A 9,453-nucleotide genomic window follows, 5' to 3' on the forward strand; every position below is an offset into this window, starting at 1 on the left:
AGGCATCCAGAGAACAGCCTTCGGCTCCTCCTGAGCATCCGGGAGGACGGGATGGACTGGGGCGATGCCTGGACATCAAGGAAACACCCTAACTAGCTGAGGCTTCAGGACTAGGAGACCCTGAGAAATCATTTGGAATGAGCAAGGGAGGGTGCGATTATGTGGGACAAAAATGTTTTAGATACTGTATTTGTTATTTGAGGGGCTCAGTCAATGCTCATAAAAAGAAAAAAGGAAGGAAGGAAATGAGCGAAAGAAAGGATCTATGATGAGACAACCATCTGGAAAGAAGATCTGTTTTGGGAGGAGAACAGGATTCAAGGGTGAGAGAGGAGAAGTGTGGGTCACACAGGCTGGGAGGCTTGGGGCCAAGACAGGAGGAAAGAACAAAAACAATTCAAGGGAAAAAAAAATCAGTAGTACTTGATGTCCAACAGGATATGAGGAATGAAAGAAAAAAAAATCAAGCCACGTCTCCCACTGCCACACACAGGAAAAAGCTTTTAAGAAACTTAAAATTCCTGGCTTGAGTGCTTAAGATGAAAGAAGCAACACTGACAAAGGCGGAGACGTTGCTGAAAATGATACTGCTTTTTATCTATTCATCTGTCAGTGGACATTTAGGTTGCTTCTGTGTGTTAGCTATTGTAGACAGCGGTGCAGTGAATTTTGGGGTGCGTGTAGCCTTTTGGACCATGGCTTATTATTCAGCCAAAAAGAATGAAATAATGCCATTTGCAGGAACATGAATAGACTGCCATACTAAGTGAAGTAAGTCAGAGAGAGACAAATATCATATGATATCACTTACATGTGCAATCTAAAAAAAAAAAAGATACAAATGAACTTATTTACAAAACAGACGTAGAAAATAAACTTATAGTTCCCAAAGGGGGAAGGGGGAGGGGAAAATTAGGAGTTTGTGATTAACATATGCACACTACTATGTATAAAGTGGGCTTCCCTGATGACTCAGACGGTAAAGAATCCACTTGCAATGTAGAACACCTGGGTTCGATCCCTGGGTTGGGAAGATCCCCTAGAAAAGGAAATGGCAACCCACTCCAGTATTCTTGCCTGGAGAATCCCATGGACAGAGTGAGCCTGGCGGGTACAGTCCATGGGGTCACAAAGAGTCGTACATGACTGAGCAACTAACACACATGTATAAAATAGATATAACCAAAAAAACCCACTGTATAGCACAGGAAAAATTAAATACTCTGGAATAACCTAAATGGGAAAAGAATTTGAAAAAGAATAGATACACTTATATATAAAACTGAATCACTTTGCTGTCCCAGGTGACTCAGTGATAAAAGAATCTGCCTAATAATGCAGGAGATGGAAGAGGAAGATCTCCTGGGGGACGGTGGCAACCCACTCCAGTGTTCTTGCCTGGGAAATCTCATGGACAGAGGAGCCTAGTGGGCTAAAGTTCAGGGGGTCACAAAAGAGTCAGACACCACAGAGGACAAGCACATGCATACCCGAAACAACATTGTAAAACAACTCTACTCTGATAAAAAAAAATTCAAAGAGAAAGTGATACTAATTTTCAAAACAAGGTCAAGAAGTTTTCTTGTCCAGGGGTTCAAAGCCCCACACAGTCTCCATTTTACTTCCTGCATCCTTGGGTAAGGGATGTGTGTGCTGAAGACGAAGCTTCACACCCCCATCCCCCTCCAGAGGTACAGACCCTAGTGAGGTTACATGGCTTATTCACTGCATTTGCCAACACATGTTCAATTCATCCTTTTATGTCACTGTCTACGTTTCAAATCTCTACATCCAACCAAGCTATTTCCAGCCCTGCGGACCCCAGGGTTACTCTTCAATGATAGAATTGGTGTGATCTTGGATGAGCTGGGAGGCTTTTTTATAGCACTTTAAAAGACCAAACAAAATAGCCAAATAGAATGTGAATACATAGAATAGAAAGAGTCAGACAGGGAAGGTGAGCAGGGTGGTTTAGGCCACAGACCCACACAATTAAAATAAATTTTTTTTTTAAGTGTAACTCTTTCCTGGCATGCAAAATGAGGCCCAGAAAGGAACATTTACCATGTGGAATTTCTAAGATTCACCTCAAAAGGGCATACCCAGAGGGCCAGGAGGATGAAGGCCTGCTAGTGGAGAGTCTGGAATCTCTGAGGGGTCCTTCAGCCTTGAACTCTCCTACGAGGAGGCAGCAGGGGGTGGGATATAGGGCAGGGAGGAGAGACTGGTGATCTGGCCTTTCATGTGCCACTGTCATGCCCTCTACCACCCAGGAAACAGGGCAGGTGTCCTTTGCTAAAATCCTTACCTCCCACCCAAGAGTTCTGGGATCTGACCAAGTCTGCAGGATGCAGGTTGCTGAAAACAAACCAAAAAAAAATTTTCCCCCCAAAACTTAGCTTTGCAATGAATAGATGCTAAGGTTTCTCTCACAATCCTGTTACCTTTCTTTTTAGGCTCCAGCATTTGAATCCTGAAGTTGAACTGCTTGGTTTTGATTTTTTAGCCCATGAAATCCTGGAAAAGAACCTGAATTTCTACACCTCAGTTTCCTCATGTGTAAAATGAATGAAATGATAGAATCTATCTCCATGGTAAAGCGAACAGAAATAGCATGTGGCACAGGTCATCGAAAAATGTTAGCTGCTGTTAGGTTTTATATAATATCAAAGTATTCTCCTAAATAGTATGTGCACATTCATAACCTAGATATTGATTTGTAATTAAAGCATGTTGTTAAGCATAAAATTCTATGCAATTCAGCAAGATGTCTGCCATTTTAGGAATGCAAATTAAAACCACAATGAGATATCACCTCATACCCATTAGGATGGCTACTGTCATGATACCACTTCTATGTGGAATCTAAAATATGATACAAGTCAGCATATTTACAAAACAAAAACAGACTCACAGATATAGAGAGTAGACTGTGGTTGCCAAGGGGAAAGATTGGAAGAGGGAAGGATTGGGAGTTTGGGATTAGCAGACACAAACTATTATATATAGAATGGATAAACAGCGGAGTGCTACTGTATAGCACAGGGAACTATATTCAGTATCCTATAATAAACCGTAATGGAAAAGAATATGAAAAAGAATACATATATATGTATATATGTGATGTAACTGAGTCACTTTACTGTACAGGAGAAATTACAACATTGTAAATAAACTACACTTCAATAAAATTTAAGAAAAAAAAGGATGGTTATTGTAAGTAGCAGTAGGACAGGAAGTAACTTGTGTTTTGTGATAAGATGTGGAGAAATTGTAATCCTTGTGCACTGTTGGTGGGAATATGAAATGGTACAGACACTATGTAAAACAGCAATATAGTTCCTCAAAAATCTAAAAATTGAATTACCACGGTAGCCATTTCGAGCTAACCCTTCTCAGGGCTTTTCAAAAAGGGCTGGGAAGTCCAGGTCTCACTACCCGCTCCCGACGGCCCAGGGTGCAGGGACACCGAGCTGTCCACGGGCACCCCGAGAGCAAAGCTAACTTCACACCCCACGACACACCGCGGCCAAGACACGTGCCCCGCGGCCCCAACTTCGGGGCTCTCCGATTTCTATTAAAAAAAAAAAAGAATTACCACATGATTGAGCAATTTCATGTTTGGATTTACGCCCTAAAGACCTAAAAACAGGAACCCAAAGGGATATTTGTACACACATGTTCACAGCACCATTGTTCATATTAACCAAAAGGTGGAAGCAAACAGTGTCTATTGACAGATGAGTGGATGAACAAAATGTGTATCTATGCAATGGAATATTACTTTAAAAAGGAAGAAAGTTCTGATACACACTACAAAATGGCATGGCGGACATTGTGCTAAGTGAAATAAGGCATCACAAAGCACATACTATACTATACAATTCCATTCATGTGAGGTGCATGGAATCATGACCTCATAGACAGAAAGTAGAATGGCAATTGCCAGGGGCTGGGGAGCGGGAGTGATGGTAAAATAAGTATGGAATTTCAGTTGTGCAAGGTGAGAACATGTCTGTGGATGGTGGGGATGCTGGCAACACAAGTGAATGTACTCACAACCACTGAACAGCACTTAAAAGTGGTCCAATTTGATGACAAATTTTATGCTATGTGTATGTTACAACCATAATTTTTTTTTTTAGTTTATCATTAGTTTTCAGTAACATGACATCTATTAATATATATATAATTCTAACCATCCTGTCCCTCATACCCATCTTTCAGATGTAGAAACAAAATTGTTCAAACCCCTTCTCAGAGTGAAAATATGAAACCAGGAATGTTTCCCTCTAAGAAAGCAAATCAGGGGAGTTTCCTGGTGTCCAGTGGTTGAGATGCTGCACTTCCACAGCAGGGGCATGAGCTCCATCCCTAGTCGGGGGAACTAAGATCCCACATGCTGTACAGTGCAGCCAAAAAATTAAATAAAAAGGGAATCTTTTTTTTTTTTTTTTGGTTTGCATTTGCACCCATTTTAATGAAAAAGACACTGTGAATCAGAACATTTGAATCTAAAAAAATAACAAAAACGCTTTGCTTATTTACATCCTGTGTCCAATACATTGTACTGATGCTTTAAGAAAGCAGAAAGATACTACATATGTGTGATGCAAGGAAATAAACAGAAAATCTACTAGCTAACCAATCAAGCTGGGGGTATAGCATCAATTAGGATTGAATTAAAATTCTGTTCTTTAATATTAGAAGTAGGAGTTCCAATTCTGGTAGTGGAACAATAGCTTGTATTGGATTATCTGTCTTGCTGGTAACAATTATAAATGCTGGACAAAATATAAAAACAACAACAACAACAAAAACCAGTTTGAATACACTGGAGAGCAACCCAAAGCAGGATTGATCAGGCAACAATCTTTGAAGGAAGGGAAGCAAATGAGGTCACCTCTACATTGAACTGGCATTTCCCTTGTGGGCCCCTCCCAGTCATTGTGGCCCACTTGGGACACAGTTCAAGCTCAGGGTCAGTCCCACTGTGCTCAAGAAGGTCAGACTTCCATCTCCAGAAGATGAGAGGAGAGACTCACAGAGGAGAGAGTGCCGAGTTTGCATAACAATGCCCTTCCAGTCACTGGCAGACTCTAGAACCATGCACATCCAAAGTGAGGCCCTAAGAAATCTAGCAGAAAGCAGCTGCCGGGAGGCTGAGGAGTTGAGCAGACACTCCAGCTGCTGACTGGGCCTAGGAAGATGGAGACTGGGGATAGGATTTCATCAAGTTAGAGGGACTTCATGAGCACCCGGGGCTTCCAGTGAAAACTGCAAAGGTCCATTAGCAGGAGTGAAAACCATGTCCCCAAACTGAGGGCTATGTCCTCTGACCAACAAAGCCCATAACTCAGCATCTGTTTGTAATCTGTTTGAAGAAAAAAATCTAGTGCTATTCAGAGGCAAATAACATAATCCAGACTCTCTACAATGTTATCATTGATTACATGATGTCAAGAATATAACCAAATATTATAAGACATGGACAAAAACAGGAAAAAATAATAAATAATGGTGAAAGCAGGTGTGAGGAGCAGGGAAAGAAGGAGGTAAGGGGAGAGTGGGAAGAAAAAGCAACCATATGAAAGAACCATATGGTGGAAATACATTAATAACATCTTCAAAACAGAAGAAAACATCACAAGGGTTCATATTCATCCAATTAATTCAATATCATGTATTAATACATGAAAATCTTACCACTTGATTGATAATATGATTATCACCACAATAAAGAGAAAAAAATTAATAAAAGAAACAGACTTTTCTTTTGGTTGTATTTTGTGGCATTTAATAGAAAAAATGTAAGGAACTCTGTTACACTCACTTTCTTCACTGAAAGAATAACCATGGCGATTCAGATGTGGGTTTATGGCAAACCTTCTTTTCAAAATTAAAATGCTGACATACACAGTATAGAGCAGGGCACCCTCCTCATTTGAAGTTGTAGTAAAAATGACACTGAGATTTACCCTTTAATAATAGTTAGTGTGGCCCACCTATTGGATACATCTGATAATACCAAAAAACGGTGTCTTTCAGTTCTCAGTGTATTGAATTAGTTGAGGGTTGAAGTACATAATTTTTCACATGGCAGCAGAATCCAGAGTTTGCACTGAGAGTGGCTTCCTCTTTGATTTCAAGTACCTTTGAAGGTCAGTCAAGTATGATTGAACCTAAGAGATTTGAATAACTACATTTCCTTTTACTCCCAGGGAGCTCAAGATCCTCAGTTTCCCCAAATGATGGGGTCTTTACAGGGAAGGTGCAATAGGCTACACAGGCCCACTTCACTTGACATTTCACTTGACCTGGTCAGCTCAGGCAGAAGCATGAGCTTTATCTATGGCTTTAAGAGACAAAATATTTATAAATGTTTTCAATTGTTTTCTCTAGACCTGTTAAGAAACCCAGCCTTGATCAGCTTCACACACCAAAAGCCTTCAACTTGTGAGTTAATCTCTGACCAATGACTCTAACTAAGGGAGCTTTTCCATCCTGGCTCAGCTCTCCTGGAAGCTGCCCCTTTACCCTCTTCATATTGATCAAGAACTTCCCACTGGAGATCACATTATGGTAGCAGATTCTTGGAGGAATTATTCTCATGACAGTGATGCGGAATGCCACCATTTCCTGCTTTTAATGCCATGGAGGCATTGCTGTGCCCCTAAATCATGCTTTATCCAACCAGACAGGAGGGCTCAGCCCATGGTGACAGAGCATTGAAGGATTTGGTGAGCTCTGAGTGCCTGATGAACTATGGAATGAGGTTCGTGACATTGTACAGGAGACAGGGATCAAGACCATCCCCATGGAAAAGAAATGCAAAAAAGCAAAATGGCTGTCTGGGGAGGCCTTAAAAATAGCTGTGAAAAGAAGAGAAGCAAATAGCAAAGGAGAAAATGAAAGATATAAGTATCTGAATGCAGAGTTCCAAAGAATAGCAAGAAGAGATAATAAAGCCTTCTTCAGTGATCAGTGCAAAGAAATAGAGGAAAACAACAGAATGGGAAAGACTAGAGATCTCTTCAAGGAAATTAGAGATACCAAGGGAACATTTCATGCAAAGATGGGCTCAATAAAGGATAGAAATGGTATGGACCTAACAGAAGCAGAAGATATGAAGAAGAGATGGCAAGAATACACAGAAGAACTGTACAAAAAAGATCTTCATGACCCAGATAATCATGATGGTGTGATCACTGACCTAGAGCCAGACATCCTGGAACGTGAAGTCAAGTAGGCCTTAGAAAGCATCACTACGAACAAAGCTAGTGGAGGTGATAGAATTCCAGTTGAGCTATTTCAAATCCTGAAAGATGATGCTATGAAAATGCTGCACTCAATATGCCAGCAAATTTGGAAAACTCAGTAGTGGCCACAGGACTGGAAAAGGTCAGTTTTCATTCCAATCCCAAAGAAGGGCAATGCCAAAGAATGCTCAAACTACCGCACAATTGCACTCATCTCGCACGCTAGTAAAGTAATGCTCAAAATTCTCCAAGCCAGGCTTCAGCAATATGTGAATCATGAACTTCCTGATGTTCAAGCTGGTTTTAGAAAAGGCAGAGGAACCAGAGATCAAATTGCCAAAATCCGCTGGATCATCAAAAAAGCAAGAGTTCCAGAAAAACATCTATTTCTGCTTTATTGACTATGCCAAAGCCTTTGACTGTGTGGATCACAATCAACTGTGGAAAATTCTGAAAGAGATGGGAATACCAGACCACCTGATCTGCCTCTTGAGAAATCTGTATGCAGATCAGGAAGCAACAGTTAGAACTGGACATGGAACAACAGACTGGTTCCAAATAGGAAAAGGAGTACGTCAAGGCTGTGTATTGTCACCCTGCTTATTTAACTTATATGCAGAGTACATCATGAGAAATGCTGGACTGGAAGAAGCACAAGCTGGAATCAAGATTGCCGGGAGAAATATCAATAACCTCAGATATGCAGATGATACCACCCTTATGGCAGAAAGTGAAGAGGAACTCAAAAGCCTCGTGATGAAAGTGAAAGTGGAGAGTGAAAAAGTTGGCTTAAAGTTCAACATTCAGAAAACGAAGATCATGGCATCCGGTCCCATCACTTCATGGGACATAGATGGGGAAACAGTGGAAACAGTGGCTGACTTTATTTTTCTGGGCTCCAAAATCACTGCAGATGGTGACTGCAGCCATGAAATTAAAAGACACTTACTCCTTGGAAGGAAAGTTATGACCAACCTAGATAGTATATTCAAAAACAGAGACATTACTTTGCCAACAAAGGTTCGTCTAGTCAAGGCTATGGTTTTTCCTATGGTCACGTATGGATGTGAGAGTTGGACTGTGAAGACAGCTGAGCGCCGAAGAACTGATGCTTTTGAACTGTGGTGTTGGAGAATAGTCTTGGGAGTCCCTTGGACTGCAAGGAGATCCAACCAGTCCATTCAAAAGGAGATCAGCCCTGGGATTTCTTGGGAAGGAATGATGCTAAAGCTGAAACTCCAGTACTTTGGCCACCTCATGAGAAGAGTTGACTCATTGGAAAAGACTCTGATGCTGGGAGGGATTGGGGGCAAGAGGAGAAGGGGACGACAGAGGATGAGATGGCTGGATGGCATCACTGACTCAATGGACATGAGTCTGAGTGAACTCCAGGAGTTGGTGATGGACAGGGAGGCCTGGCGTGCTTCGATTCATGGGGTTGCAAAGAGCCAGACATGACTGAGCGACTGAACTGATCTGAACTGAAGTGACTTTCAAGCCAGCATTTTAAATGTGTTTTTGGAATCAAGTGAGATAGAAGTGTATAATACTTATTAACCATTATGGTACTTCTTTCTCTTTTGAATAGTCTATTAATGTATTTCTACCATAAAACAGTTCTTTCTCCCTTCTCTACACTCCACCCTTCTCTCTGTGTTCTCCACCTCCTTCACCACCTCCCATTCTGCCCCACATCTTTTCAAGAATTCTTCTGCTCTGATCCATACCTCACTGAAGGTGGTTCTCATTGCAGAAGTCTGTAAACACATGAATTCCTCAGGTTCAGTGTGAATCCTCTATTGACAAATCAAAAGGATCTTTGAAACCAGTGTTTCCAACCCAGGTGAAACTCTTGGCAGCCCATTCTTGCTCAAGACCTCCTCTCATCACCCCACACAGAATCCTGGAGAAAGTTCTTTCCATCCCAACAGCAAAATAAGCATTTGTCCTTCCCCCTTTTAAGCTATTACTCACAGGAAATGAGCATCAGCATTTCGCTAAATTAATTTATCACTTTGTTAAATCAGGCTGGTATTTGTCTTATGAGAAGCTCCTGGCAGTGTGGAAGAGCTGGGAGTGTGTTCGATGCAATGTAAGTGTGAGAGAGAAGATGAGGTGTGTTTCTATGTGTGAGTGCAGGCGAGGAAGGACAGGAGTAAATATAGTGGCTGCTAACTCACTTCAGTTGTGTCCG

The sequence above is a fragment of the Bubalus bubalis genome, chromosome 17 (genome assembly GCF_019923935.1).
Source record: "Bubalus bubalis isolate 160015118507 breed Murrah chromosome 17, NDDB_SH_1, whole genome shotgun sequence".
NCBI classification, from domain to species: Eukaryota; Metazoa; Chordata; class Mammalia; order Artiodactyla; family Bovidae; genus Bubalus; species Bubalus bubalis.